At 38.2% G+C, this 26,814-nt stretch overlaps 1 pseudogene across 1 annotated transcript; it reads right to left on the bottom strand.

Annotated features, from left to right (window-relative positions):
- Nucleotides 1-18,098: 18,098 nt before the first annotated feature.
- On the bottom strand, nt 18,099-26,427 carry LOC146472976 (uncharacterized; annotated as a pseudogene). The gene is made up of 3 exons (XR_014866464.1): nt 26,167-26,427; nt 19,137-21,535; nt 18,099-19,076 (listed from the first exon to the last, which is right to left on the bottom strand). The product of XR_014866464.1 is annotated as an uncharacterized LOC146472976 (transcript).
- Nucleotides 26,428-26,814: the final 387 nt, after the last annotated feature.

The following is a 26,814-nucleotide window of genomic DNA, read 5'->3' as shown; positions in this document are numbered from 1 at the left end:
GTGTTAACGGGTTTTGATTGTTTTCTTGTTATGTGACTAATTAAGGTTGGATTCAGAGTATCAAGCACATTAAACAATTCTCCTTCTCTCAGGGTCCCAAAAGTGTTTAAGGCTGCAGGGCTCCTGGCCTAATAAAGCGGGGTTCCAGGGCTCCAAGGCGAAAAAGTCGCGGCTCCAGGGCTCCACTGTTGACTAGTAGACTGTAGTCAGGGTTATGGTTACACTCATTCTCAAAGAAAATTCTTTCCAATTCAATGAAAGGAAGTACCACTAATTTCCTTAAGAAAAGTAAAATCTCTAAACGACATGCTTGTCAGAGCAAAAATATAAAGAGGTTACACTTTAAAAATGTTTCCATTATTAGAAATCGTGCAAGCCTGTCACCCCTTGCTATTTCCTACAGCTACCTGTAGGCCCAAATTGGTCAATATACGACACTTATCCTACATACAACTATGATTGGTAATAACAAAGCGTCCTGCATGTGGTGATTAAGATGACCTTTGCCTGCCGAACGTTATATTTTCTTGTAAGCAAGTAAGCAACTGTTTAACCGGTACGTTTCAAACATAATTTGAAAATCAAGAAGTGCAACCTGTAGCTGACACTTTAATTAATCCAGCGTGAGAGTCTGGGTAAGTACTTTGATTTAAAAAAAAAAAGAATAATTTAGATTAATTTAATGTATCTTATTTTTTTCTGATTTATTTCATTGTTTTAAAATTAAATACAAGGGTAACTAACTTGACTTCAGAAAAAAAAAATACAATAAGAATGCGATAACTGCGTTACACACCAGACAAATGAAAAAAGAATGCATGTTTCTATTATCCGTTGTGCTTTCTTTCTCTTCTGTAGATTCCATTTACTAGCAGTCGGCAAACAAAAGCAATGAGTACTGGGTACTAAAAATGATTGGATTTTAATATTTGGGCTCCGGCCTCCACAGCGAAACTTTCAGGGCTCCGGGGTCCACACCTAGAAACAGTCAGGGCTCCAGGCGTAGAAATGATCGGGGTACGGGCTTCACAACAAAAAAATACAGGGCTCCTAGACCCCCCTACCCCCTTTGGAACCTTGTTCTTTCACCTTTATAGCGTAAACAATAAAATTAAACCAGAAAAGTAAACAGCGGTGCGATAAACTAAACAAAGCGACCTAGTTTGCTGTGACCGATTTACTGTCAATGTCCTGCTAATTAAATTATACGCCATTCTTGCCCTAGTTAAAGAGTGAAAACGGGGACTTTCTCTGAAACCGAAAAAGTTGAATATATTTTTTGACATAATAATTAACAAAAAAAAAATTGTCCGAACATTTTACCTTCCGAACAATTATAGTTCTTGTAATAATCTTTTCTCGGTAAACAATAATATGCCAATAAACTTAGCAAATGACGGAGTTTGTTGTAAACTTTAAAAAAAAATGTCCTTTCTAATGCAAAATTGTTACATTACAGGGGTTTCCATCGGTTCATAATATCTGTTCAGAAGGCCGTAAACGCCTCAGAATTTAGTTTTCAAGAAAATGTAAACCGGTTTTTTTGGGAAAATGTCAGCTCAATGTTTTTCGTTACTCTGGAAAACTTATTCCTTTTGTTTTCGGATTATCAGCAACAAAAATATGGAATACGGTCAGCTAGCATTTTTGTAAGGCCAGCAATGCAAAACCTCGTAGATTCGGCACTAAATAAGATTCCGTTTCCTAGACCTTTTGCAAGTTAAATTTCAGCTAAAGCAAACCCTAACTAGCTTATACAATATATTAAAAAGGACAGAAAATGACCAGGGAACAGGAGAGACAACATTTTAAGTAATTTGCTTAATAAATGCTCTCGCTGCCTGGGTTTGACCCGCAATTATATAGGCCATTCAGTAAATTCAGACTAACAAAATAAGGTTATATAGTTGTACCTGCCTCGCACTGTTGGTCTAATTAAATATTCACTATTGTTGAAGGTAAAGAAGTGAGCTGCTTACCCCTTGATCCGTAATTTGCTTAATAAATGCTCTCGCTGCCTGGGTTGGACCTAAAATTATATAAGCCATTCAGTAAATTTAGACTAACAAAATAAGGTTATATAGTTGTACCTGCCTCGCACTGTTGGTCTAATTAAATATTCACTATTGTTGAAGGTAAAGAAGTGACCTGCTTACCCCTTGATCCTCTCTTGATCACAACTAAATATAACAACTATACCGTCATATATTAGAACGTAAAATCTAAAATAAATAGCAACTCGCAACATCAAAAAGTGGCGGGTTGCAAGTTACCCATCCAGGTAAAATTTAAGGTCATGCGATAGAGTATTAAACGTTGACTGACAGATGGAAACTGCTGAAAACATACTCAGGAAGGTTTGGATGATGACATCCGCAATCTTTAGTTATTAAGCACAAATAAAAATTATTGTTATTATTATAATTATTATTATTATTATTATTATTATTATTATTATTAAATCACAACCAGTGGTAGCGGATGTTATCCGGAACTTTCTGGGTGTGTTTCAGCTTCCAGTTGTCAGTTTACGTGCTATAAATCTTTAGAAGCTTAACTAGTCGAATGAGTCAGAAAGTTGTCATAAGTTTATTGCTTAGAATGATCGAATAATTACCCGTTCCAGAGGTCAAATGGAAACTTGGGTCGAGTTTTTAACTTTCATTTCACCAGAAATTCAAGTCCATTGCAAAAAGGATCACATTAAAATTAGTCAGTTTACCAATTTTGTGACCCTGCCGCTAGATTGCTACCATGTAGAAGGCTTTGAAAAACCGGAAAATTAGAGACTTTCTATAGATTTTAGAGACGCCATTTCTGAATTAGAGATATTTGAATACAATTTGGGTGACCTTTGACAGGTCACAGCCTAGTTACTTTCTCAATGAAACATAACTTAACCCGGTAAAATTACTAAGGTGATTTTTCTGGTGAAGGGTTTCATCTCTTCATATGACGCAATTTGAAGAATGTTTAAACTAGGGCCCAGTGGCTTTATGAAGTTTGGAAAGGCTAGTCAATTAGAAAAAACAAACAAACAAACCAAATCAACAGGAAACCAAAAAGTATACGCACACTTGAAACAAATAAAGATCACGAACACAAATAATATTGTATTTATAAATACGTGTGTATGAAGGCAAAATTAAATGATACGAGGTTGTAGTAAGGGCCACCTCATGGTTCATTCCGGTGGATATATATTCGAAAGCAAAATATAGACGGTAGACTTATCCTAACGGCGGAGGTGAAGAAAATAAACAACATGGCTAGAGGAACCAAAATACATTAATAATCAAATATTGATATCTTTTGTTTAGAAAGTCTGGTCAAATTTTCGTAACACTGGAAAACTATTTCTTTTCGTTTTCCTCTAAGAAAATATGAGAAAAATTGCGTAAAATCATCATTTAGCAATTTGGTAATTACTGCAACAACTGCCAAGATTTTATGGTCTTATTGAAATAGCGCTGGAGGAGTTTCAATGTTGGCTTGAATAAGTTTCTAAATCACATTACGCAGTGTTTACTTCTTTCCTCTTTCCCGGTAAAAAATGTTAGCTAATGTTATTTTACTAGAAACTAAGCAGCAGTCCTATAAACTAAAACAAGCCATATTTAATGTCCTTCTAATGTAAGACTGTTAAATGATATTGGGACACCATTCAGTAGCGTGACAAAAAAGGTTTTATAGTAGTACTTACTTCGCTCTTTAGGGGTATTCACTGTTAGCTGCTGTTGTTACAGATTTGGATGTGACTTGTTTTGAGGTTTCTTGCCTTAGAAACTTAAAATCCAGGACTTGCTGTGTACTATGAAAACAGTTGGACATTGTTTACCACGTCATATGTCACAAACTGAATAATTATAACAACGAGAGTTTATTTCTGACCGTGATTTACAACTTACAGTTTCTAATTATTTTATTAGGTGCGTGCTCAGTGTAAAATGGTAACAAAAATATAGCGGACTTTAAGTTACTCATTCAGGTAATAAGGTTTTGTGATTAAACATAAACTGACAATTGGAAACTGCTGAAAACCATCTCAGGAAGATTTGGATTATGTCATCCGCCATCTTTGCTATTAAATCACAACCAGTGATAGCAGATGTTATCCGGAACTTTCTGGGTGTGTTTCAGTTTCCAGTTGTCCGTTTACGTGCTATCACGATATCCAAAATATCTTTAGAAGCTTAACGAGTTGAATGAGTCAGAAAGTTGTCATAAGTTTATTGCTTAGAATGATTGAGTAATTGCCCGTTCCGGAGTTCAAATGGAAACTGGGGTTGAGTTGTAATCTTTCATTTAATCAGAAATGGAAGTCCATGGCAAGAAGGATCACATTAACGTTAGTCAGTTTGCCAATTTTGTGATTCTGCTGCTAGATTGCTACCACGTAGAAGGCTTTCAAAATTCGGAAAAATTAGAGACTTTCTATAGATTTGGGGGACGCCATCGCAGAATTAGAGACATTTGAATACAATTTAGGCGACCTTTGACAGGTCACAGCTTAGTTACTTCGCCATGAAACATAACTTAACCTGGTAAAATTACTAAGGTGATTTTTCTGGCAAAGGGGCTCATTTCTTTATCATATGACGCAATTTGAAGAATGTGTAAACTAGGGCCCAGTGGCTTTATGAAGTTCGGAAAAGCTAGGTTATTAGAGAAAACAAACAAACCAAACCAACAGGAAACCACAAAGTATACACACACTTGAAACAAATAAAGATCACGAACACACACAAAAAAATGTATTTTTAAATACGTGTAAATGAAGGCAAAATTAAATGATACGAGGTTATAGTGAGGGCCACCCCATGGTTCATTTCGGTGGATAACTGTTCGAATGCAAACTATAGACGGCAGACTGATCCTAACAGCAGAGGCGAAGAAAAATAAACAACACGGCTAGAAGAACTGAAACACATTAGTAATTAAAAATTGATATCTGTCCGTTTGGTCTTTAGAAAATCTGCTCAAATGCTCGTAACACTGCAAAACTATTTCTTTTCGTTTTCCTGTAAAAATAATATCAGAAAAATTGCGTAAAATAATCAGCTAAGCATTTTGGTAACAACTACAAAAACTGCCAAGGTTTTATGGTCTTATTGAAATAGCGCTGGAGGAGTTTTAATGTTGGCCTGAATAAGTTTCTAAATCACATTACGCAGTGTGTACTTTTTTCCTCTTTTCTCGGTAAACAATGTTAGCTAATGTAATTGTACTACAAAGTAAGCAGCAGTCCTATAAACTACAACAAGCCACATTCAATGTCCTTCTAATGTAAACCTGTTAAATGATATCGGGAGGCCATTCAGTAGCGTAACAAAATAAGGTCTTATAGTTGTACTTACTTCGCTCTTTAGGGGTATTCACTGTTAGCTCCTGTTGTTACAGATTTGGATGTGACTTGTTTTGAAGTTTCTTGCCTTAAAAACTGAAAATACAGGACTTGCTCTGTATTATGAAAACAGTTGGACATTGTTTACCACGTCATGTGTCACAAATAATTATAACAACGAGAGTTTATTTCTGACCGTGATTTACAACTTACAGTTTCAGTTCTAATTCTTTTATTAGATGCGTGCTCAGTATAAAATGGTAACAAAAATATAGCGGATTTTAATTAAGTTACTCATTCAGGTAATAAGGTTATGTGATTAAACATAAACTGACCCATTGGAAACTGCTGAAAACATACTCAGGAAGACTTGAATGATGACATCCGCCATCTTTCGTTATTAAATCACAACCAGTGATAGCGGATTCTATCCAGAACTTTCTAGGTGTGTTTCAGTTCTCCAGTTGTCAGTTTATATGCTATATCACGATATCAAAATATCTTTAGAAGCTTAACAAGTTGAATGAGTCAGAAAGTTGTCATAAGTTTATTGCTTAGAATGATCGAGTGATTGCCCGTGCCGAAGTTCAAATGGAAACTGGCGACGAGTTTTAAACTTTTCATTTAATCAGAAATTGAAGTCCATCGCAAGAAGGATCACATTAATGTTAGTCAGTTTAGCAATTTTTTTATTCCGCTGCTAGATTGCTACTATGTAGAAGGCTTTCCAAAATCGGAAAAATTAGAGACTTTCTATAGATTTGGAGGACACCATCTCAGAATTAGAGACATTTGAATACAATTTGGGCGACCTTTGACAGGTCACAGCCTACTTACTGGCTAGAAGAACTGAAATACATTAACAATCAAATATTGATATCTTTTGTTTAGAAAATCTGCTCAAATTTTCGTAACACTGGAAAACTATTTCTTTTCGTTTTCCTGTGCGGGAATATGAGAAAAATTGCGTAAAATCATCAGCTATCAATTTGGTATTTACTGCAACAACTGCCAAGTGTTTATGGTCTTATTGAAAAAGCGCTGGAGGATTTTCAATGTTTGCCTGAATAAGTTTCTGAATCACATTACGCAGTGTTTACTTCTTTTCTCTTTTCTCGGTTAACAATGTTAGCTAATGTAATTGTACTACAAAGTAAGCAGCAGTCCTATAAACTAAAACAAACAACATTCAATGTCCTTCTAATGTAAGACTGTTAAATGATATCGGGAGGCCGTTCAGTAGCGTAACAAAATAAGGTTTTATAGTTGTACTTACTTCGCTCTTTACGGGTATTCACAGTTAGCTGCTGTTGTTAAAGATTTGAATATGACTTGTTTGGAGGTTTCTTGGCTTAAAAACGGAAAATCCAGGACTTCCTCTGTACTATGAAAGTAGTTGGACATTGTTTGCCACGACATATGTCACAAATAATTATAACAACGAGAGTTTATTTCTGACCGTGATTTACACTTACAGTTTCTAATTCTTTTATTAGATGCGTGCTCAGTATGAAATGATAAAAATATAGCGGATTTTAAGTTACTCATTCAGGTAATAAGGTTATGTGATTAAACATAAACTGACAATTGGAAACTGCTGAAAACATACTCAGGAAGACTTGGATGATGACATCCGCCATCTTTCGTTATTAAATCACAAGCAGTGATAGCGGATGTTATCCGGAACGTTCTGGGTGTGTTTCAGTTTCCAGTTCTCAGTTTACGTGCTATATAACGATATCCAAAATATCTTTAGAAGCTTAACGAGTTGAATGCGTCAGAAAGTTGTCATAAGTTTATTGCTTAGAATGATTGAGTAATTGCCCGTTCCGGAGTTCAAAAGGAAACTGGGGTCGACTTTTTAACTTTTATTTAATCAGAAATGGAGTCCATCGCAAGAAGGATCACATTAAAGTTAGTCAGTTTACCAATTTTGTGATTCTGCCGCTAGATTGCAACTATGTAGAAGGCTTTCAAAAATCGGAAAAATGAGAGACTTTCTATAGAATTGGGGGACGCCATCTCAGAATTAGAGACATTTGAATACAATTTGGGCGACCTTTGACAGGTCACAGCCTGGTTACTTCGCAATGAAACATAACTTAACCTGGTAAAATTACTAAGGTGATTTTTCTGGCAGAGGGGTTCATTTCTTTATCATATGACGCAATTTGAAGAATGTGTAAACTAGGGCCCAGCCCCTTTATGAAGTTCGGAAAAGGTAGACAATTAGAAAACAAACAAACAAACCAAACCAAACCAACAGGAGACCAAAAAGTATACATACACTTGAAACAAGAAAGATCACGAACATAAAAAAAGAAATTATTTAACAATTATTCGCCGAAGGCGAAGTAAATCGTCTCGGGGAATATTAACCAATATTTACTGAGCATGAGGCGAATAATTGTTTTAGCATAATTTAACTCAGGTGATTATCAGAGAAAAACAAGTACCGTCCGAAAAATGTCGATTTTGTTTGATTGTTTGTTTCAAATCGTCACGCGTCAATGAACAGAGACGCGCAGTCTGCCGATCACATGCTCAATCGAAATCACATGCGCAATCGATAAACTGCACACGGCCTCAAGCAGAATGTCCCGTCAGTATTCTTTAAATGCAACTTCATTGAGACAAAGCACTGACTTCTGTCTTCTGAAAACTATTTTTTTTTCGTTTTCCTGTGAGAAAATATAAGAAAAAATTGCGTAAAGTCATCAGCTAGCATTTTGGTAACAACTGCAACAACTGCCAAGATTTTATGGTCTTATTGAAATAGCGCAGGAAGGGTTTAAATGTTGGCCTGAAGAAGTTTCTGAATCTCATGACACAGTGTTTACTTTCTTTTCTCGGTAAACAATGTGAGCTAATGTTATTTTACTATAAAGTAAGGAGCAGTCCTATAAACTAAAACAAGAAACATTCAATGTTCTTCTAATGTAAAACTGTTAAATTATATCGGAACACCATACAGTAGCGTAACAAAATATGGTTTTATAGTTGTACTTACTTCGCTCTTTAGGGGTGTACACTGTTAGCTGCTGTTGGTACATATTTGGATGTGACTTGTTTTGAGGTTTGTTGCCTTAGAAACTGAAAATCCAGGACTTGCTCTGTATTATGAAAACATTGAGCTTTGTTTACCACGTCATATGTCACAAATAATTATAAAATAAAGCCGTGATTAATCTTAAACTTTAAAATTACTATTTTATTACATTTAGGTACTTTGAAATGGCAACTATAGTCATCAAAAGGTGGGGGATTGCAAATAACTCATTAAGGTAATATTGAACACTTAATATAATGTTCCCGAGGGAAACAGTTTTGTTTTCCCGAGCAGGACACGAGGGAAAACAAAACTAACTAGTCTCCTGCGGAACCATACATTAAGTGCTTTGTTATATATTAGAGTTTTCCTTTAACAATCACGGCAAAACAAACACACAAACAAACAAACAAACAAATAAACAAACAACTGAGAGGGCAACAACTGCGGAATTGTAAGCCGGTCGGGATGCATTTGTATTAGATCAGGGGCACGTGACCAAGAATCAACCAATCACAGTGCTCGTTTTGTTGAGTGAAAGTCTAGGTATATAATAATAAAGGTTATGTGGTAAAGTATTAAACGTAAACCGACAATTGGAAAATGCTGAAAACATACTCAGGAAGATTTGGATGGCATCCGTCACTACGTCGCAAACAGCCAGTGATGGCGGATTTCATCCGGAATTTTCACTAGAAAGTAAGCAGCAAGCCCATAAACTAAAAAAGCCACATTCAATGTCCTTTTAATAGAAAACTGTTAAATAACACCGGGAGACTATTCAGTAGCTTAACAAATTAAGGTTTTATAGTTGTACTTACTTCGCTCTTTTGGCGTTAGACTTTCTCAAAGTCGCTCGCTCGCTTCTCATTGAATGGACCTGGCGCGAGCGACTTTTATCACTTGCAGCGCGCCAAATTTACAGGAGGAATTTTCGTCCTGTAGCATTATCCAATCAGAATCAGCGATATGAAAGTACACGTCAATCAAGCCAGATCATAACCAGAACACGCGCGATGCTGTTCAAATATACAACACTAGCTCTTCGATAGCGATTGTTATTTCGGTCTACGACCGAGAACTTCTAAATTCCTCGCAATGATTATACGTTCATTTAACGATGCAATTCGTGTATGGGTTGAAAAAAGCAAAGTACAGAGATGTCCGCGAACATCAGCGCAAAGTAATCGAAAGTCACTGTTGTGGAAAGGACGTGTTTTTATCGGCGCCTACAGGATGATCGGGAAAGAAAGCTTGACCTTTGAGGTGGCCCCATTCGTTTTCGATTTTCTAGGTCACGGCGAAAGAAAAGAGGTTATGCCGTTTGCTTGGTTCCGGTTAAACGGACATCAACATCAAGAGGCGATCGATCGGTATCTTGTGGCTTATACTGATCGAGTTATATGCTGCATTTTTATTGTGTGTTTTGATAATATCGAGATAAGCCTCAACCTTGTTTGGTATATAGCAAGCATTTTTCGGCCGTTAACTTGTTCGTTTGTTGTATACCGATACGGATTCGGCCGTTATCCCAAACGAGTTATATTAACGGCCCAATTTCGTTCGGTGTATAATGAGAAACCCAAATTCGGCCGTTATCCCAATTGACTTAACGGCCGAATTTCGTTCGGTATATAAGATGAATCCCAAATTCGGCCGTTATCCTAAACGAGTTAACGGCCGAATTTCGTTCGGTATATAATAGGAAACCCATTAGAGCCGATACATTTGATGTTGTTATCCAGGTTTTTCCGTCAAGACAGCACTCTGCATGTCATGCTGTGTAGCTGTGTGTAGTGCTTTCATTTTAAAATTTATTATTGCAGTAGCATCGCTAGCAGTAGCTGGTATTATTATTATTATTACTCGCACATTCGAAGTAAAGCATTATAAAAATCTTCGCGAAGCGAATCGACATAATTTCTGCAGTCTTCAAAATGTAAACAAAATCTTCACATGAACAGTGTGGTACGATACAGTCGTTTCTCGGGGCTGATTAAGAAAATGACTTGGTCGTTTCACTGTTCAAATGCGTTGTCAACGTTTGAAAATGTTTTGCAAATTCGTTGGCCGGCCAATTTTAAAATGATTTTCAACGTATTTCGGTTTCGTTCGGAAACATTCCCAACGCTTTGAAACGCATTGAGAAAGTTTTCCAATGCAATTGCCGACGTTTCCAAAGATGCGTTGAAATGACTGAAATGACAAGAATGCGTTGAGTTGACAGTTTGACAACTTCGCACCCTGAAAAGTTCGCGCCAAAATGACGTCACTTGATTCGATTTCCAGCAAGGGAAACAAGTCGAGCTCTCGCTCACTCGCGCTCCGCGCTCGCTCGCTCGAGCTCTGACGATCGCGCTTCGCGCTCTCTAAGCTCGACTTGTAAGCAAGTCTATTTTGGCGTATTCACTGTTAGCTGCTGTGGTTGCAGATTTGGATGTGACTTGTTTTGAGGTTTATCTTGCCTTAAAAACTGAAAATCCAGGACTTGCTCTGTATTATGAGAGTAGTTCGGCATTGTTTACCCCGTCATATGTCACAAATAATTATAACAACGAGAGTTTATTTCTGACCGTGATTTACAACTTACAGTTTCTAATTCTTTCATTAGATGCGTGCTCAGTACAAAATGATAACAAAAATAAAGCGGATTTTAAGTTACTCATTCAGGTAATAAGGTTATGTGATAGAGTATTAAACGTAAACTGACAACCGGAAACTTCGGAAAACATACTCAGTAAGATTCCCAAACGAGAGGAATTATTTTTCCAGTGTATGGAATTTTGAGGTGATATTTTGCCACAAAAACTATAGATGTTCTTTTGCGAATAAATCCGAATTTCTGAGGCGATTAACATATTTGAATGGAAATGAACCTTTGGATGTGCCATTGAATGTTTTTACACTGATCAACCTGTTAGCACACAAATTGTAACGTTCACTTCTTAGCGTGAACTTGAAACGTGACGATGTCAAAAGCGCAGATTATTGTCCAAGCAATGTAAATGTCTATTTAATTTCTTCTTGCGACTCCTTTTCTTTTGTAGCCTTATTTTTAAACACGACTTCCATCAGCTGTACCATGCCAACTTGGCCAAAATGTTGTCGCCTGATTAAAATCACGTTGACGGGTTTTATTGTTTCAGGCCATTTGGTTCAGTTAATAAAGCACACTACATACCTCTTACTTACCAAGTTCGAAGTGCATCCTGTAAGTTTACGGACCGAGTTTTTTCCTTCGCGCTTGGGCCATAAATCAACGGGAAGAAAGAGGGTCCCTAAACTAACAGTACGGACCGAGAAAACGAGGTTAGTAAGATATTTATTATATTTCTGAGGTTAATCTTTTATCAAACTTTCAAATTTAGCAACCGTACAGTGAAATACGATCCGCAAAATTGACCAATCACACCGCGCGTACTATATACTAACTGAAACATAAAAAAAAAAAGACAAAAACATTTTTACTTCTTTCGCCGTTTCTCCATGCGGTAAACAATGAAACATACATACATACATACATACATACATACATACATACTTTATTGATAGTTCCTCAAAAGGCTTTCCAATAATCAATTACAATACTATTGATTACTTTAAATAGCCATAACAGTCATAATAGAAATTTTAAATAAAATTAAAAACGAAAACAAAAACCCGTAACAAAACTGAATTGACACGATTTCGATTCTTATTGTCCAATAAGAAAATAACACCAGTCGGTTTACGTCATGTTCCTTCGCAGCGACTACCTAGTAGAAAAATATATATACCGGTGAAAACCGAGGTCTTATCAACTCAGGCTAATTAATTAATCTGTCAAAATGTAAGATTCAATCACTCCAAATTTCATTTAAAATTGTTCCAAAAGAATGATATGCTTTATGATCTCTTTTAAAAACCGTGACGTTGGAATAGTCTTTGAGTGTTCTGTGTGAAGAGTTCTACAGTGATTCTGCCGGGTATCGAGAGTTGCGCTGACCAGCGACAGATTTGTATACAGGGATGTTTAAGCGTATCTTTGTTTCAAATGGTCATGATGTGAACTGTCAAGTGTGTGGACAGGCCATTGAACAGATAAAGCGTAAAATCAAATGCAAGGCTGATCGGACAGCTAAAATTTTATTGCCCAACATTTCGATTGGACATAACTAACCCTTTTCAGGAGCTGAAAAAAACTAAGTAAAAATTGGAAATAAACGGTTACAATATTTAAAAAGATACTAATATAATGAAAAGTTGAGATATCATTGGTCGATAAACATACAAAGCAGAAACGTGAAAATGAGAAAGCGATGTGATGTCGTACAGGTCTTTGTTCGTTTGTAGGGGAAAAGGTGTAAAACACGTTTTGCACCTATGTCTCTTACAACGGAAAGCTCCAGGTGTCTTTGGGAGTGGCATTAGTATGTCACGTAAGTTCTTGCATTAGCGATAGGATGAGAGGAGGAGAACGGAATGCTGATTTGCATCGCTGTGAAGAACGAAGAATGTTCAGTAAATTGTTGAAAATGATTCGACGTATGTAAGGAAGGGGCTGGATTAAATGTTACTACAAATGAAAGGTAATAAATGTCAAAAGAAGAAAAGACAGGATTAGTTGACTTTATTGAGAAAATAACGTTTATTAATTTCTAGAATTGTATACAAATCCTTTGCATTCCCATTCAAATCATTATAATTGAAATCGTTGTAACACAGCATAAATTATCCAGTGTGTCCGCAATTCAACGAACGTCTTCAGTGAAATTACTCGTGTAATAACTTGAAGTTAAATAAAGCAATGAAAATAAAAGACAATTTAGGTTAAGGTCACAGTAAAATTAATCTGCACAAAAGCAACTTTTATATTGGAAACTTAATGCGTTTTCAACAACTTTGTCGCTCCATTTACAGGGAAACTGACACCGTTCTGTTTTCGCATTTATCCTGGGCTTTCCTCTTCCCACATGATATTACAATCGATCGATCACAAACATTAGAACGCAGCTCGGAATCATTATACTAATTTTCTTATTACATCAAAGAAGCTCAGAATTAATTACACAACTCGGTGTTACTTTCTGGGACTCTTGCATTCTCACGAGCACTTTTGACTTTTGTTATGACACATGTCCCAGAGACTCCCCAGCAGCAGCTGTTTTTTTTCTTTTTTTTTTTTTTTTGCAAAAATCTTGCTGGAAAGCAAGTCTTCAATATAAAATCGTTGTCATAAAACAAGCAATTTTGTTTTGGGATAGATGACGTCGACAATCTTTTTTTCTTTTACAGCAAAGACGAGCACGTTCGTTGAAGCAACTGAAGCTATATTGGACATATTAGAATCTTGTCTTTGTGTCTTTTGATAGCTTCCGGGTATTTTGGTTTCGTTGTCAATATCTTGACTGAATTCCCCGTGATAACTAGAACTGGGTTTTTTCTATAGAATGCGAGAACTGACGCAATAGCATACGGCTTTTTTAGTTCTCTTTTTAAGCTAAACGGGTAACTTTCAGCTACTCGGGCGTGAACTATAAAGGATAGAATGTTGTGTGCTTTGCTTTAAAAAGTAGGTCTTAGGGATGATTTCTATTCGGGCAACGTGAAATTTCCGCGAATTGTTGACCCAGCCAAAGACTTAGTATATTTTTGTGGTAGAAAAGGGCGCTAACCCTTCCCTTTTCAAATGTTGATTTCAACATCTGGGACTTCAGCTGATATGGAAAACAGTAGCAAGAATGGGCAAGGATTCTCTCTTCAAGAAGCGTGAGTTTGAAAATCTACTCTATTATTTTTCGCCTTTATAACTGTAGCGTTGTTAGGCTAGTGATCGATTAGTCAAGAAGTGCGATTTTGGGTCGGATTTCCGGTCTCAATGTCATAAATAATTTCCAGATGTTCGTTCGGCGTGATTCTCATTACGTCTTGAATTTAGAATTAAGACAAAAAATCAATTTAAAACGCTGTCTTGCCCCGATTAAGCCGATTCTTTTGTGGAAGGCTAGTCTTAACATTCACGAGGCTGTTTTATTGTTAATGTGACAAAGTTATGGCTCATTCAAATTTTTAGCATCATTGTGTGGACAAATAAATAAAACTCTCTCAACTTTGAGTCAGTCAGTCTGAGTTCATGTTGATAAAACTTGAGTCCCGCCTTAAATCCAAACTGAAATCAATCTCGTACCCAGAGTTCTCAGGCTTTTTGGTCAGTGGGTGGGCGCCGGGAGAGACTCTGGGGAAATGAAATTTTATTACTGCAGGATTTCTGTGGTAAAACAATGCAAGCCGTTACGGGGCAGCCAATCAAAAAACATTTAAATTTTTATTCCAATTGCCCAGAGTCTCTCCTGGCGACCAATCGCTGGCCAAAGAGCCTGATGACTCTGGGTACGAGATTGAACTGAAACGGTCTTTCCCCGAGCCTGCAGTTGCACGGCTGCTGACCAAAATTGAATTTGTTCATGCCCAATCTGATTAAAATCCAAATGGCTGTCGTTCTTGGTTTGATTTTCATGTTTCCTTTATAAGACAAAAGGTAGCATTGTGGATGAAAGTGACGAAGGAATTATTTGATGAAAGCTATAGAGACTGTGAGCAAATTTATATTTCGAAAAGCACTTTTTCATTGCTGAGTATCGTGCTGCAATGAATCAATTTTCAGTAAAATGTAATGACTAATGTAGTGGGAGCAATTAAGGCTGGTTTTCAATAGAACGTAAGGATAAAGATAAGCAAGTGAGAACACTAGCTACATAAGCATAAGGAAAGACACACGCGCAGAAAACCATTTCTTCACGGAATTTTCAATACTAGCTCCCCTCGATGTTAAGCAAGATGACGGACGAAACGGTTGACTTCCCTGTGCCTTCCCTATTTGCAAGTTGCGCTTTCATAGGGTTAGTAACTGAACTCTGCCTTGCGAAACGACTGTGACGCCGAAGTGACTGAACTCAAACCAAATGTGCATTGTACAATTCGCACTATATTGATTATTGCTCCCACTCTTACGACTAATTTTTAAATTAGTAACATAAACTTGATAACATTTTATTAAGAATCAGTAATCGCAAGGTCTTAAAGACGTTTTCGCTGATAACCCAAAGCCGATGCACGTGGTATTCAATGCTAGCGTTATCTTCGTGCTCTATCACTTTTGGCAAATCCATTTTTTTTCTCTTATACGAATCATAATTTGTACCTTTAAATACCTGCACGTGACACTCCTACAAGGATGCCTTCTCAGAAGGCAAACCCTTACAGGACAATAACGTTCAAAAATTCTTTTAAAGAGAAATGTACAAAGGTAATACTATTTTAGCAGTTTAAGGTCATACATGTATCAACAATATACGTTTGAGACGACGCCGACGCCAAAGAAAACGGAAATTAAAAATTACATTCGCGTTTTCTGAATAGATTTGCGATGATTTATACTCTTTTAAAGTCCAGAAAGAGAAAAGAGAAAAATCATCATGCCTTCACATTCTCCATAAAACCTAAAATTTGGTCATTTTACGTTGTTGTTTTGCAGAAACAAAATGTACCAAAGTGTATGATGCATGTGCATAGCCAGTGTTTTGCTAGCTAAAACTGTTGATGCTGACGTTCTCGTTGGCGTCCTCGTCGTCGTTGCTTTAGCTAACTAGAATAACGCTATTGTTGCAACTCCATGGTGCCGGGGGGGGGGGGGGGGGAAGGGGGAGGCTGGTACTCCCTAAAATGGCCCATACGGGGAGGCTCCTTCCGAAAAAGGCACCTTTTTGAGCTGGAGGTTTAAAGGGTACGGAATTGTTATTTAGCTATTTAGAAAGGTCTTTCAAAATATCTCGAACAGAGTAGCCACAAAAAAAGATACAGTCTTTATACTGAAAGTACGTATGTGGAAGGGTACCGTTTTGTACAGAAGGTTTATGGAAGGGTTGGCTTTTCTGTCAAAAGTGGTATATCAAAGGCTAAGGGTTTGGGGTTCGAAGCAAAGCCTCCCCATGGAAAAATTTATTGACACCTCTCCCCCCCCCCCCCCCCCCTCGCTGGGGGCCTTGGTGCTACTATCATACAACCCATATGGGATCAATGGTAATGAATGAACTGTTACATTATTCACTGCACAGTTCACCTTGATTTAAGGTGATTCGAACTAAACAAGAATTCCTGAATTCCACAGAGAATAACAAATACCTAATGCAGCAATTATAAATTTAAAGTAAACAATCATATAGACTCAACTCTGAAAGGCCATGAAAAAAAGTATTTTTTGTCGTTAACATTACCAGCATACTATTCCTTGCTTTCTTTTGCGTAAATTGTAATAGGAATACTCACGTATTTATAAAAAAAAAGAGATGTGGCGGCGCTCTAACATGCAATTAGGCTCCATCCTCGTTTAGTCTGGTTAATCATTGGAAACGAGAAACAAAGGACTTCAAATTAAAAGCCCAACTGAACGAGCGAACAATAAGAGGCACTGAGCACTAGCGCTGCTGTAATTGGGCTTGATCGCACGTTAGTGGCGCTCATTTATCTTAGTTGAAATGTTTGGACTTTTTCGGTTCATTTTAGCTGAGCATGAACCACGGGGCTTTGAAGATGATGCTTAAGTGTCTTTGCTTCCGTGTGTGGTTCTTGTTCAAGGAAAGTGGGTTGAAGGTAACTCGGCGGTGAAGCTTAAAAGGGGAACAGGAAGCAGCACAAGCGCGCACATTGCATACTTAGAATATCAGAAGCCTTATTAATATCGATTAGCAGATGAGCGACAACAACAGGAACCGAGTGGAAGGAACAACTGCAAACATGAATCGATGGATCATTTAAGGACGGTGCCTACTCAATAACACCGAAGTATTTTTGTTTTATTTTATCACTATGCGGGCAAAACAGATCTTAGCAAGGGCTATTGAAATCGAAAAAGAAAATTAGGGGTAACCACGCATTTTTTAGAGATAATTAAGAAGCAATTATTCTAAAAAACAGTAAAATACAAAACAATATATGGCGTTTTTTCCCAAATTGAAGTTGTATTTTCTCTTAAAAATGCATGGGTACCCCAAATTTTCTCTTCGATACCAAGAGCATTTGCTAAGTCCTGCTTTCTCCGCATAGTTTTGAACTGCGCAAAAATATCCCTGTATTAGTAGGCACCACACGTAGGAAACCCGAGTATTTAGAGATGGGCAGAACGTATGCGCAGTATCAAAAGTAGCCACCGTCCTTGCTTTTATCCTTTGAAAATTTCAACCCACATATAGTTTATTCAATTCTTCATTGGCTGAATCACTGTCCCATTTTATCATTTTTCTAGTAAGACAAAACTGCCGAAATGCCAGCTCCTCCCTGGTTTTGGCAAGGCACCGGTTAAAAAGAAGAATGTTTCAGGCAAGCCGCACAATTATATACTTTTTAATTAACGTGAGCAATACGCGTACGGGTTATTGGTTCAGCAGAAAGAATGCATTCTTATATTACAGAAATGTTTCCATCAATGTTCTCAGTGACACGAAACGAAAGGCAATTTCTCTCACTACTGGACCAACCCCTGTTTCCCCAATAAAGTTTGGGATATAGGGAATGTTAATACAAAGGAGAAGAAATAGGCTCTCTTCAGACAGGTGAATTCCCCATCCATCACCTTGTTTATTTAAGAATAATAAGCCTCTTAAAATGCGTATTAGAGTTTCTCTTATTATTGTAAGTCCGTTATATCAATTTATTGATTTCAACTGACCTTTACTTTCCAAAATCAAAAGCCACGTCGTCTCCAATCAGCATGAAAGGCGCCCACTGTCTTACTTCTGAAAAGCCGTTACCTCTCATCCACTTCATTGTCTGGTGAAGAGATTCACTGGCACTTTCACCACGAACAAGGTGCTCGTAGAAACGTCTCATGAACTGCTTTGTAGCCAGGTCCTCTATGGCCCACAGGGCAGCCAATACGGAACGTGCACCGAAACCTAAGAAGGCGCGAGCGATTCCAACAACTCCCTCGGATCTAATCTGTCCACGTGCACTGTGACAGCAACTAAGGACTACCAGTTTGGCTCTCAGACGAACTTGTGAAATTTCAGCCATTGTTAATAGGTAGTGTTCTTCACTTGGAATCCCTTCAAAAAAGAGTGGAGCGGCAAGAGCGATTTCTCCTCTTTCGGCGTCACCATGGGCAGCGAAATGTATCAGACCTACTGAGCGTATTCGCTGAAGAACTGTCTTCTTAGTTGCGTGCTCTCCTAACAAAGGTTGAACTCCCAGCAGTCGTGCAATCATCTCTGCTTCCTCTTTTGCGCCTGGCAATGGACATAATTTCTCACGACGTCCCTTGTGATACACCACGCAAACCTTTGGCTCACCCACTATCAGTACATCGGTCTGACTATGATAATCTTCTGGACTCTCCTGAACCAGCTTGAGAGTCGTCAAAGAAGGAATAATGCGGATCTTATAAGTCTCTGCTAAATACTTGTCATTTTCATCCTTAAACGCAGAAAATGGAACTTTCCAGAGGACGCAATCAGGAACAATGATGATTTCGGGCTCCACAAGTAAGTCAGCAACAGGATCGATAATCATTTTGTAACACTGAGAGAGATTCGGTGGATCAATATACTGGTTTTCGTCTTTGTCTACTTCTACAGGACGGAAAACGGTGGTTTCATCTCTCGAGAAAGACGCCTGCTTCAAGAAGCCAGCGTTTGAAGGGACTTCGCAGTGCTCTTGAGTAAGCGGAAATGGAAATATTCTGAAGATTATGTCATCGAAAATTTTATCTACAGATCTTACTCCAATTTTGTTTTCAAAATTGTCGCTGAAGTCTTTTAGTCGAAAATCTATGGTTTTGTCTGGCTTAATAACCCAGAATAATAATTGGTGGTCGCGACAGGAAATGTATAAACAAGAACAGTTACTTTCTTTGGTCTCCATCCTTTCAATGTTAAGCCATAACCGTGGATTCACTGATGTTTCTTGCTCCACGGAGTACTGAGCTGACATTAAGTCTGCCAGGGCTCTGGCCCGACTGAGCTCTTCCGAACAAAGTGCTTCATTAAATTTCCCAGTATCCAAAAACAGGTCTCTGAGGAGTTTGTATGGAGTAGCGCGCTTGTCTAAAAAAGAGATTTTATATTGGTCATTGTTTCTTAAATGCATTCGCATTTCCTCACACTTTTCAATGCTTGCAAGGAGACTCGAAACAGCTTCGTCTATGTTTCCAGTCAATCCCAGAGTGTCCCATGCTAGTGAATGGAGGTTTTTACGCTGCAGGTCAAGGGATCCAATCTCGTTACTCAGTGCAAGTGCCTTCTCGTGCGCTCGTTTAGCCTTGACATATTCACCGACAGATTCAAACACATTTCCCAGGTTTGTGTAACACATTGCTTCTCCGCATTTGTCACCATTTTCTCTTTTGATCTGAAGTGCTTTCTGAAGATATTCTTCAGCCTTGACATATTCACCGAGAGATAGAAACACATTTCCCAGGCTTCCGTAACATGTTGCCTCTCCGTTCTTGTCACCAATTTCTCTTTGGATCTCAAGGGCCTTCTGAATATATTCTTCAGCCTTGACATTTTCACCGAGAGATAGAAACACATTTCCCAGGTTTTTGTAACATGTTGCTTCTCCGTCCTTGTCACCAATTTCTCTTGTGATGTGAAGTGCTTTCTGAAGATATTCTTCAGCCTTGACATATTCGCTGAGAGATAGAAACACATTTCCCAGGTTTGTGTAACATGCTGCTTCCCCTTCCTTGTCACCAATTTCTCTGTTGATCTGGAGTGCTTTCTGATGATATTCTTCAGCCTTGACATATTTACTGAGAGATTGAAACACATTTCCCAGGTTTCCGTAACATGTTGCTTCTCCGTTCTTGTCACCAATTTCTTTTATGATGTGAAGTGCTTTCTGAAGATATTCTTCAGCCTTGACATATTCACCGAGTTGTAGAAACACATTTCCCAGGGTTCCGTAACATGCTGCTTCTCCGTCCTTGTAACCAAATTCTCTTTGGATCTGAAGTGCTTTCTGAAGATATTCTTCAGCCTTGACATATTCACTGAGAGATAGAAACACATTTCCCAGGTTTGTTTAACACATTGCTTCTCCGCATTTGTCACCATTTTCTCTTTTGATCTGAAGTGCTTTCTGAAGATATTCTTCAGCCTTGACATATTCACCGAGAGATAGAAACACATTTCCCAGGCTTCCGTAACATGTTGCCTCTCCGTTCTTGTCACCAATTTCTCTTTTGATCTCAAGGGCCTTCTGAATATATTCTTCAGCCTTGACATTTTCACCGAGAGATCGAAACACATTTCCCAGGTTTATGTAACATGCTGCTTCTCCGTCCTTGTCACCAATTTCCCTTGTGATGTGAAGTGCTTTCTGAAAATATTTTTCAGCCTTGACATATTCACTGAGAGATAGAAACACATTTCCCAGGTTTGTGTAACATGCTGCTTTTCCGTTCTTGTCACCAATTTCTCTTTTGATCTGAAGTGCTTTTTGAATATATTCTTGAGCCTTGACATATTCACCGAGAGATAGAAACACATTTCCCAGGTTTGTGTAACATGCTGCTTTTCCGTTCTTGTCACCAATTTCTCTTTTGATCTGAAGTGCTTTTTGAATATATTCTTGAGCCTTGACATATTCACTGAGAGATAGAAACACATTTCCCAGGTTTGTGTAACATGTTGCTTCTCCGTCCTTGTCACCAATTTCTCTTGTGATGTGAAGTGCTTTCTGAAGATATTCTTCAGCCTTGACATATTCACTGAGAGATAGAAACACATTTCCCATGTTTGTGTAACATGCTGCTTCTCCGCGTTTGTCACCAATCTCTTTCTTGATGGTGAGTGCTTTCATGTAAAGGCGTTTTGCTTTTTGATACTTGCCTCGGTAATGATACAATTTCCCCTGTTCAAATATTTGTATTCCTTCTACGCATTTGTTTTCACACTCGCGGTACATTCTGTCGCTTCCTATAGCACTTGTGTGGTCACTGATAGGAACGAAGCCAGACATCATTTGGATGTTGTTGAGCAAAATCATGATTTCCTTGGATAATTCGTTGGCTATGAGAGTACGACCGGTTTTGCAAAGGAAATTGGCCACAAGTTTAGCAGTATCGAGAACTTGTCGAACTCTTTCAGTGCTTGCCATGACTGATGTTTCTAGAAACCACAGAGAGAAAAAAACGTGAATCGGCGTAGTGGTAGCCAGAAGCAAGAGTTACGGAAAATTGTAATGCACTTATTAGCGGCCATTGGGGGTGGGGGTTGAAGGTGAGTCTCGGAAACCCCTTGGTATGTACAGTGTTATGAACAAATCTTTTTTCCAGAAAGCTACCACCGTCCTTTTCCCGGTAGTACTTAATGGTACGTGATCAATCGGTGAAGGAGCTTGAATAATGGTTTAGTGAGTCTATAGTAGATTGTTTACAATAAATGGTACATTAAATTGAAGAAAGTTAGGACGCAACTTCTGCAGTTGCGATCATCATCATCATCATCATCATCATCATCATCATCATCATTATCATCATCATCATCATCATCATCATCATCGTCATCATAATCATCATCTTTATTTAAGGTTACCGTATACCTTTAGAGGTGTCTCGCGTCCAAGCGATGTAGCGCGTATGCTATAAACTGTAGATACCTAAATCCCTATATTAAATTAAAGCTTATAGAGCTGGCTATCAAACTATAAGGCTTGAACGGGATTCGAACCCATGACCTCTGCGATGCCGGTGCAGTGCTCTTCCAACTGAGCTATCAAGCCAACTGAGAGCTGGTCATATAGTGAGTTTGTAATATACCCGTGAAGGATGAATAAATAAATAAATGTAAATATATGAAACACATATTTTGAACTGTGGATGAAAGATCAGATAGAAGAAAGATCCTCTCAAGCAGTTGCGAAAGGAAGGCCTGAAAAAAATGCCCTCTTTTCGCAACTGCTTAAGTTGCGTAGTAACTGCCTTTCTTAACACAATATCAACCATCAGTGCCCAGCCTCAAACGAAAATGAGAAAAATGGCACTTAAGGGCCCATTAAAGTATCTCGTTGCTAAGCTACACGGTTGCTACCCAAATGCAATTTCACTTCCGGTCAGCCAAAATGTTTTTTCGTGCGCTTTTTCCGGCGTCGGCCTGTCGCCGATTCAAGTCGTCGGTACCGACCAGTACCTTCGACCGGTACCTTCTTCTTCGTTGCAACAAACACAAGAAAAACTTTTCGTTTACATTTTTATTGATTAATTTTCTGCTTTACGGTTACAACATGCCGCGGAGTCGTGCCTTTATTTTTGAAACTTGTGTGTTTTGCTTGAAAATGTCATACACCAGTACGGACGTGAACAGAAAGCCGCAGCGATGGTTGCATGTCGATGGGGAAATCTCGAAAAGGTGACAGTAGAAGACTTCCAGTTTCAGGTTGGGAATCGAAATCTCAAAGATGCGGAGACACAAACTGAAATAGTATTGCGCTATCATCACCCGCAAACTTCAAAGAAAACTCTGTGTCCGCGGCCTTTTTGACCGCTCCGAAACTCCCGGACGTCTTTTGCGATAAAACTGTGCGACCCTGAGAACCTGAATCCGTGAACTGCCCTTTCGAACCTGAGAAACTTCACTGTTTAGATATAACACAAATAAACGAAGCTATCGAGGCCACAAAATTGCAACCACTCCCAAGACAGCATGGAGCAGCAGACGGTGAACAAGGAGGCTTGTAAATTATCCTTGAAAGCAGCTCTAGCTCAATAATTCCTTTCTTACATCAAAAATGCTAACCAATCGATAGAAAACCTGACTGATAATGGTGAGCTCGAAACTTGTGATGGACAACTTCTCCTTACAACATCAACCCCGCTTGAAAACCTAGTTAACAGTAATTTAAATAATCTACAACACTGTGGCTGTGAAAAAGAAACTGAATTGGAATTTTGTTCGGTAAAACAGAACACAGTTGAAGAGTTTGAGTTCGAGTGTAGTCGATGTGGGAAGTCAACTTGAAGAGTAGCATTCCTGTCGTTAAAGCCACAACTCGTCCAAGATCTGCAATACGTAATCTCGTTGCTCTTTCGATTCATTCCTTGTCAATGGGCAATATTTCAAAGATTGCCACAAAATTCTCGGGACTCTCGGTCTGGATCACGTCAGTTTCACTCAGGGGATCCATATTATTGAATTGATTGCACCGTTCGTAAAAAGGATCACCGACTGGAGCATGCAAAAAGCAAGAACTGAAGCAGTCCGACGTGGAGATAAGTCATCATTGCACATCAAGGCTTTTATCTGACTCGCGGCCACTATTCGAATAACAGCTCAGCTACCGTCCACGATGCAACGACTGGCAAAATTATTGCGTACTCACACCGAACGATACGCGGCCAAGGTGCTAACTGGGAAGGGACAAGCGGTGGAGCAGCCTGGCCAACAATGCTTAGACACCAGGCCGCTGAAAATTCGCTCACCACTCACGGTGCCGCGAAAAAAGAACTTTTCTCCTCGAGAGATAATTGTAGTTGCTGAATCTTAAAACAATTCGAAAGAACATCATATTTTCTCGGAATTCAAGCATGGGTTTTGCGACAAAATGAAAAACAAAAAATACATGCGCAAAAGAGTGGTCAAAGAAGCACAATTTCCATTCTCATTTTTTTAATTTTCATTATAAACCAAAACGCATGCTTCAATTTCTTCAAAACGGCTTTTGAATTGTTATTGTACAGAAAATGCGGAAAAAAGGTTTAAGCCATTTAGTTAAAATGCATTTTTCTGTTTCTGGTCACGTGACATTGGGCGTGGTCCAATGACGTCATGAACTGGACCATATTTGCCCCCTATGGGTATTGCCCAATTTTGGTCCAATTGAAACATACACGTGCAGAGTTATAGCAAATTGATTTTTCCCTAGCAACGGCATCAAAAGATACTTTAACGGGCCCTTAATACAAAACCAGCCTTTTCTACGAGAAACCTTCAAAGAGCCACCACTAATTTCCTTTAGAAAAGTAAAGTCTCTAAATGACATGTTTGGCAGAGCAAAAATATAAAGAGGTTACATTTCAAAAATGTTTCCATTATTAGAAGTCATGCAGGCTTGTCACCCCTTGCTATTTCCTACAGCTACCTGTAGGCCATAATTGGTCAATATACGACACTCGTCCTACATACAACTATGATTGGCAAAATTGAAAGCTTCCTGCATGTGGTGATTAAGATGACCTTTGCCTGCCAAACGTTATATTTTCTTGAGGGCAAGTAAGTAACTGTTTAACCGGACGTTTTAAAAATAATTTGAAAATCAAGAAGTGCAATATGTAGCTGACGCTTTAATTAATCCAGCGTGAGAGTCTGGGTAAGTGCTTGGATTTTAAAAAGGAATGATTTAGATTTATTTTATTTATTTTTTATTAAAAAAAAAATGAAATTAAATATCAGGGTAACCAACCTGACTTCAGAAAAAAAAAGAAATTCATAGTTTGAGAACTGCGTTACACACCGGAGAAATGGAAAAAAATTGCATATTTCTTTTATCTGTTACACTTTCTCCTCTCTAGATTACAACTTACTGGCGGTCGGCAAACAAAAGCAATGAGGATTGGGTGCTAAAAATGATTGGATTTTAATATTTGGGCTCCGGGCTCCACAGCAAAACTTCCAGGGCTCCGGGGTCCACAGCTAGAAACAATCAGGGCTCCAGGCGAAGAAATCACGGATCGGGTTCCGGGCTCCACGGCAAAAAAATACAGGGCTCCCGGGTTCCTAGGACCCCCCTTCCCTCCCTTTAGGACCCTGTTCGGAAGGTAAAATGTTCGGACTATGTTTTAGTTCTAATGCAAACATCTTTGGACAGTTTCCTTTTTAAACAAAACATTTTTGTTGTTAAAGTATTATGTCGAAAAATATATTCAACTTTTTTGGTTTCAGAGAGAGTCCCCGTTTTCACTCCTTAACTAAGGCAAGCAACTTCCAACCATCAAACTCCCTTCCCTTCAATAAAGGTGAATACACCAAAAGAGCGAGGTTAGTAACATTAAGATCTTGTTTTTGTTAGGCTAAATTAATTAGCAGGACATTGACAGTAAATCGGTCACAGCAAACTTGGTCGCTTTGTTTAGTTTATCGCACCGCTGTTTACTTTCTGGTGTAATTTCATTGTTTCCAGTGATAAGGTGAAAGAACAGTTATAGTTCTTGAAATCACCTTTTCTCGGTTAGCAATAATATACCAATAAACCAGGAGCCCATGACCCTGAATAAACTTAGCAAATGACGGAGTTTGTCGTAAATACATATTAAAAAAATGTTCTTCTAATGCAAACTTGTTAAATTACAAGGGTACCCATCGGTTCATAATATCTGTTCAGAAGGCCGTAAACGCCTCAGAATTTAGTTTTAAAGAAAATCTAAAGCGGTTTCTTTGGCAAAATGTCAGCTCAATGTTTTTCGTTTCATTTAAAGTCTAATTCCTTTTGTTTTCGGATGGAACGACAAAAATACCGAATATGGTCAGCTAGCATTTTTAGTAAAGCCAGTAATGCAAAAGCTCGTAGATTCGGGAAATAATATTCCGTTTCCTAAACCTTTTGCAAGTTAAATTTCAGTTAAAGCAAACCCTAACTAGCTTATACCAATATATTAAAAAGGACAGAAAATGACCAGGGAACAGGGGCGACAACATTTTAAGTAATTTGCTTAATAAATGCTCTCGCTGCCTGGGTTGAACCTGAAATTATATAAGTCATTCAGTAAATTCAGACTAACAAAATAAGGTTATATAGTTGTACCTACCTCGCACTGTTGGTCTAATTAAATATTCACTGTTGTTGAAGGTAAAGAAGTGACTTGCTAACCCCCTGATCCTCTCTTGATCACAACTAATTATAACAATAATACCGTCATTAATTAAAACGTAAAATTTAAAATAAATGGCAACTGCCGTCAACAAAAAGTGGCGGATTGCAAGTTATTCATCCAGGTAATATTTAAGGTTATGTGATAGAGAATTAAAACGTAAACTGACAATTGGAAACAGCTGAAAACATACTCAGGAAGATTGGACGACATCCGCCATCTTTCGTTTTTAAATCACAACCAGTGATGGCCGATGTTATCCGGAACTTTCTGAGTGCGTTTTCAGTTTCCAGTTGTCAGTTTACGTTTAATGCTATAGCGCGACATCCAAAAATATCTTTAGAAGCTTAACTACTCGAATGAGTCAGAAGTTATCATAAGTTTATTGCTTAGAATGATCGAGTAATTACCCGTTCCGAAGTTCAAATGGAAACTGGGGACTAGTTTTTAACTTTTCATTTAATCAGAAATGGAAGTCCATCGCAAGAAAGATCACATTGTATTTATAAATACGTGTGCTTGAAGGCAAAATTAATTGATACGAAGTTAAAGTGAAGGCCACCCCATGGTTCATTTCGGTGGATA

Source organism: Pavona decussata, unplaced genomic scaffold (assembly GCF_977016875.1).
Source record: "Pavona decussata unplaced genomic scaffold, jaPavDecu1.1 SCAFFOLD_95, whole genome shotgun sequence".
Lineage (NCBI taxonomy): Eukaryota > Metazoa > Cnidaria > Anthozoa > Scleractinia > Agariciidae > Pavona > Pavona decussata.
Note: the sequence above shows the minus strand (reverse complement) of the source record. Positions and strands in the feature narration are given on the sequence as shown.